Genomic DNA, 6,861 nt, shown 5'->3' with positions numbered 1-6,861 from the left:
GCCCTTGTCACTGTTAGTAGTAAAGTAAACTTGGTAACTGTGATAAATTTTATTTAACTACAGGGAATTCCCCCCTTACGCGTTTGCCTATTGTGCATGCGTGGAAGAGGGAATTCCCACTGAGTCAGAAGGGGTAATCCCCCTTACGCGTTTGCGCATGCGCGTAAGAGGGAATTCCCCCTGAGTCACTACTATTTACAGATGATCCAGAACATGTCACTACATGTCAGTACAGTAACCATAGCAACCTGGAACGGACCACTGATGCTGGTAGTGGACATGTAGAAACTTGTTCTGTCTGACCTAAACACACAACATGTATAGACATGTACGTGAGGGGAATTCCGTGTGAGTCATCACCATCAAACTAGCCTATATAAAGGGACTTTTACCCGTGTTGTCAGTCAGTCGACGGAACCGGAGTCTAGCTGATGTGAGTATGTGAATTTTTTTCCTACTGCATGACTGAGGTCTGAATTTCCGGTAGGTTTTTTCTGAACTCGGAGTTCCTATCGGTACGAACTTTCTCACGTGATCGATAAAATTTTAGAAATTTCCTCTGAACTTAAAATGTGACGGAAGACCATTACTTCAAATAATATGAGACGTTTCAGATGAATAACACTAATATCCAAAGTGTTCACACTTTTATCTTTACGTACAAATGTAGTTCCGGAGTCGTTCTCTACTCTATTCCCACCAACAAAACATTCAATACTCATTTCATTACGATCTTTATCGATACTTATAATAATATCACAAGTTGTTCTGTTGTCTGTTTTCATAGCGTAATATCCAACCAAATCATCAAACTCGTCTCCTGTAGCTAACTTTACACATCTAATGAGAACTGTACCATGATGAAGTATTTTCATATTATCAGTCATCTGTTGATTTACTGTCTGTAAAGTTAATTCAGCTGCCTCCTCACCAACACTTTTCAAGCCCAGTTTCTTTAAAGTTGTGTCCCAAAATAATCTAACTGGAACTCCGCTAGCTGTATATGAGCAATAATTCTCCCCCTTGTTTATCCACCTTCGCAGTGTATTATCTGAAGACATTATTGTTGAAAGAGGTTTGATCTTGAGGTGAATCAGTATACCGAGTAAGTGTAATGTGTGGATTCTTAGGAGTAAGCCAACGACGAAAATCTAACAACTTGTACTTGTTAACATTGCTATCGAAATAAATAACATTTGGAGTTCCTGGCAGTTCAGCAACTCCACCTACAATTTCACTATCCAATATATCTAAGATGTTACGTGGTACATTATAAGGCATGAATTTCTGACTATCCCAATCCCACGTCAGGGCAAAAGGAGTAGGATCATTTGCAGCCTTTGTAGCGTCTATTATGGACTCATCAATGTCTTTAAGTTCGGATAATTCTACAGCATGTTCGTGACTTTGCACGTCGGCTAAGGCTAAAACAAATGTTTTTTTCACGGTCCTTATAACGAAGGACGTAATCCTTATTATGATTACCTGCTATCTTAGTATTATTGTTAACTTTAACATCACTCAGATCTTCGAGCTCGAGATTTTGTACGTGAATTGCACCTAGACCGAAGTTACTTGGGCCAGACATAATTAACCTATATACAGTGAAAATTAAAATAATACCTTGTAATATACAATATACAATCATGGCTTCAGCTATAGGAATGACAGTTCTCGGTGCTGTATCAAATGCAACGGCATTCACAGGAGGAAATATTATCGGACAAGCTTGCGGGAATGGTGACGCTCTTATTGAAGAGAGGGTCCGACATGATAAAGCATTAGAAAAATTTGAACATGATCGCAACGTCTGGTCAGAAAAAAGATTACTCCAAGCTGACTGGAAAGAGAAAATCAAGCAAAGGACGCGCATGCTGCAGTGAATTAAGAGATACAGATACAGAAATCCTGGAAGAAGCAGAAGCGGTGGCCAACTCTGCGTCAGGCAAAGCAGCGCAATTCTCAGATTATTATCAGCCCAGTCCCTGAGCAAAGAAATATGAAATGATTTATATTGCTGGAGGATTGGTCGTGGGATGGTTTATGTTACACCGGTAGGGTGGTTTACGTTAGCTACAGCAATTCAATACAAAAGCTAGTTGGCCAGTTATTGAAATTGACCATGTTTCCATCCTGATCTGTTATCCAAATATGCATTGAACTCATCCAATCTGTGCCTTTTCTCAATGGCATGGAAATTGAGCCCCCGTTTTTAATATCATAGGTGACCTTTTCACTTATTTCTTTTGTATCCTGAACGGGAAGTATTTGTAAACAGTCCGATACTTTCCCCTGTATGTATTCACCAGAGCCAAATGAAACATAATTTCCAGTAACATCAACGACATCTGAATGAACTATGTATTTAGTAACTGTTAAGAAATCTGCTCGACCTGGACTCATAGTACTTTTTATCACGGGGTTGTCCTCAGGTTTATCTGAAAAGCCGACGACGTTGGCGAAGCTACCTGTGGCATTGAAATAGACTTTAAAATTTCTAGCCAGTGTTAGATAAACGCGGTTTGTGGGCAGATGTTTTTCGAAATTGATTTTTGGCTGCATCCCTATCGCTTTAGTTGAGGGTATCAATATTGTAGTTACCCGGACGTATTGATTTGTCGTCTTATTTTTGGGTCGTTTCCTTCTTGATATTTTAGTACATTATTCGCCCCCGTTATGTTATGCCATGAATTATATAGTCCACACTCTAGCAGTCTTATTTTAGTAAACTGTGTCATGTCAATGCAAGGGTAAAATTAACAGTAACAGTTCACCTGTTTGCTTTCAATCCAAAATGATCATTGTTGTACGTGTATATATTACTAAGTATAATTTTTTGATGAATAATATTCCGAAGGTGCCCATTACAAGTATAAGGTTCTGCAGGAATAATATTTTTCTGTTCAAGAAGATCTTTTGTTGCAACCGTGGCAGCAGTCGCACCGCCTAATTTATCCACGGAGTCAAATTTGGTCGAATTGGATCGCCCATATCTATTTTCAGAAATTTGCTGGAGATCATTAGATATCCCATCGTAAGTCCCGCGATTACAATACCATCGTACATTGTGTTTACAACTGTTTTAGTATCCATGATTGCTGACAAGTATATAAAATAGAAAAATAAAAAATAATTACAGAGTTAATCCATCTCATACAATGTAGAGGAGCTGGGACTTGGTTCCCCTACGGGACGGTTCTGGAGGTAGAAAACTCCGCTACGGGCTCTGTTTTTTTCGCTTTCTGGGGAGGATCTTTCCGGAGGGGGCAACTGTGATGACGAGCACGCCCCCAATATAGCCTAATGCAGTCAATGAAACTCCCACAATTCCTAAAACAAGATAACATTTATTATATCAGCTATCACACTGTTCTTTCATCGTAGGCGGTACGTCCCGAAAGGGGCTTATACAGTTTGTTGCTACCGCATCGCTATCATTAATCATTGCTTTTCGTTTCTTCGTCAGTTTGTTTTGCCTGTTCCACTCTGCCAATCTCTTCCCGGCTTCCACTCTCCCTGGATGCTTCGTCGGTAACGTAATTTTCTCTATATTGCGCTGTGGCTCCGTTCCGGTAGGGTTCCGAATGGTAGTCGTCGGAGGTGACGGAGTCGTTTCTGTTTGCTGAGTCGGAACCGTTTGCGGTGCTTGCGAAGTTGAATCCATTTATTTCGGGTATTATATTAAGCCCGATTTTTTTAAAATTTAAATGTTTACCTGTAATTAAACCGGTGGAAACTAGAGCAAGTATGGGCCCCCATGTGTAGGCTATCCGTCCTGATAATCGTTTTATTTCACTGTTTAGAATAAAATCCTTTTTAAGATCAGTGGCATAGTTATCTCGATCATCGATTGGAACTACCTGACTTATTGCGCGGGCTCCTAGATCTATGAAACTTTGAGTGAAGTTATCACTTATAAGGGAACTGTATTTCACTTCGTACATTTTGAAGGCTTTAATTACCATTTCATCTTTCCACGTTTCTACGTCCGCAACTGAAATCTCTCTGCCAAAAAATAACTTACTTTGACCACTTGCGATGACACAGAGTATTTTTTCACACTTTGTCTCTATTATGGATCGAGCGTCCGACGCTGCGGTTGGTAGTGCTGCTGTCTTATTTGCCGCTGCCGATGTCTTTATTAAATTCTCCATTGTTTGCAGTATGTTATCTATTCTTAGTAAAAAATAAAAAATTCGTTTAAACCTGAATCCGAAATATAGTATTAACATAGTCTGGAATGTTAGTACGATTCCGAAGTATGGAAAATTCTCCTCCATTAAAATCTATCTGTATATACTACTACACGAATCATGAGTACAGACTTATTCCCAGTTGCTTTTCAATTGAATAAGACGAGCGTACCGACAGTACAGCATGCTGATATTCCTTCCAAACCGAATGGGGGAGTAAAACCTATTCTCATGGACTTAGAAATATATGTAACGCCGACAGATAAATTTACTTTTCATCCGCGGGATGTGTTCAAAGATAACGTAATCACTCATCGATCAGCTAAAGAAAGTAATATATGGCTGGGCGGCCCGCACATGAAATACTGGGACCAGCAATTAAATTTTGCCGTATGGTGCAGCACTACTGGTTGTGGTATATCATTCGCCCATCTCTTCGATAAGAAATTTCCACTGCAAATACGATCATTCTGTCGTTTTCACGTATATTTTACAATACGTCGTATCCTTCATGAATGGGCGTTGCACTTCCAGACGATACCACTACGGCCCAAAAGTATGCCTCAGTGTACGGTATTCCGCGAAGCATTATTTCTATGGAACAGCACTTTCAGCCGGTCGCTATTGACAACGGCGAACATTGTATCAATTTATTTTCAATAGATTATCGATCGAAAATCTGTTTGGGTGCCGCTCGTGCCGGGCGCTCGTGTGTTGAGGTCACGTCATAAACATTTCCACAATTACCCGTATATTGACTTATACACTTTAACATCAAGGTATCCGTTGGTTTCCTGTACTGAAAGTATATCGACGACACTTTTTTTCAGTTTTGGTGACAGTTTTTACGTACGTTTCAGCACATTTTGGCGCACTTCGGCGTAGTTTGGCGCCATTGTGAACGGGGAACTACACGCGAGTGAGCGAGACAACAATGTATCAATTTCGGACAAAAGAATATCGATCGATAACGTTCACTGCACGATTACAGTGGAGAGTCTGTGCCGCTTCGCCTCTGTTCTGTGTTATTTTTGCAGTTTACTGGAATTTTCATTGTTGATATTCGCCAAAATTTGGTGTAAATTACAACAACCTGACAGGTATTTGGTCTGTACAATTTAAGAGACGCTAACCGATTAAAATGCGTCAATATAAGACCCTGATTCTGCATATGCAAACGCCGTAAGATCGCCATTTTATTGAGGGCAAGAGCAAAAATTCAGCGATCGAAAAAATAAAATGCAACTAAAACATGTTTCGTCGAGAAATTCAAAAAACTAAAACGACAGAATTTTGTATATAAAATCAAAGAAACACTGTGCCATTTTTCACTATCATTGGTTCAGAATTGAGAAATTTGAACGAGCGAGAGTTGTACGGTCTGTTCAGTACATTAAACGCCATTGTTTTCTATGGGAAATCGAGCTGATTAGACACATCGTAAAATGAAAAATACATCTGAAAAAAACCGTTGGTTTAACTTTTTATTTCGCTGTATTTTTTATAATATTTGGTATGAAAGATATCATGAAGGGTAACTAAAACTCTATGGTTTTATTATTTGAGTTTCCCTCTTATTTTATGAAATGACGAGTTGAAGATCGTTTTGCTGTTGACTGTGTTTTACGTAATTTTGCATATGGCTGTTATCGCTTATGTATTTTTGGAATTCCCATGTGAAATTCTTCCAAAAATATTATAATTGTAAGGGCAGCATATACGGGAAATAGGACCTGTTACTCTTAAATTAATATTTAGCTGTGCAGCAAGGAATACGGCGAAATTTTCAACATGACGCGGGAGGTGAAATTTACTCTGTGAACGCGCACTCCACGTATGTGTGGCGAAAATTCGGGACGCTAATACTGTACAAAATGGGGCGCCTTTGGGCCGTAGTGTACGATCTTCAAAGCCTGCGACAATCCATGCAATCTCGTCCAATATGAACTTCTATGTACAGAATTTGGAAATATAAGTCCAACGAAGTCTGACTTTCGTTATCGCAAAGGCCAAAACTCAGGTCTTGGTTATGGTTATGAATATTACACTAATCGTGGGCCTGTTCGACAGCCAAAAGCAATATACAATGGTCATGACTTTTTCCTCTCCGCCGACGGAGGCGTTTTCTATACACATACATTTTTGGAAAGAAAAAACATGTACTGTCCGACAAAGACAGACCACATTATTATTTCTTCCGAAATGATGGAACGGAGGGGCAATATAATAGTTTCATTCCTCTGAAGGGAGACATGGTTCCCGAAGGGGGACTAACAAAGGCTGGTCTCGCCCGCCTCAATGAAAGCCTTGAAGCCTACGTATATTGCATACTTGGCGCACAAGCTAATATTCGCAGTACCATTGTAGGTGATACTGGCAGTGCAGAGCAAGTCAGAAAAGAATTCGGCGTTCTCCTCGAAGATGAAATTCGTAATACTGACAAAGTAATCAGTTATAGGCGATATCAAGACACAATAATGAATACTGGTGTCAAACTTGATATGGCCGTTTCGCCCAATTTACTTCTCTTGCCGTCTGAGATGGTTATTCTTTCGGGCCCGGCAATCGCAGGTTATAATAATGAATTGCAATACGCAACTGAATCTATGGTCTTTCGGGGTGAATGGTGATATAAACACGGAAGTTCGAGAAAGTGCTATACATGAGA

The sequence above is a fragment of the Ptychodera flava genome, chromosome 19 (genome assembly GCF_041260155.1).
Source record: "Ptychodera flava strain L36383 chromosome 19, AS_Pfla_20210202, whole genome shotgun sequence".
NCBI lineage: Eukaryota > Metazoa > Hemichordata > Enteropneusta > Ptychoderidae > Ptychodera > Ptychodera flava.
Note: the sequence above shows the minus strand (reverse complement) of the source record.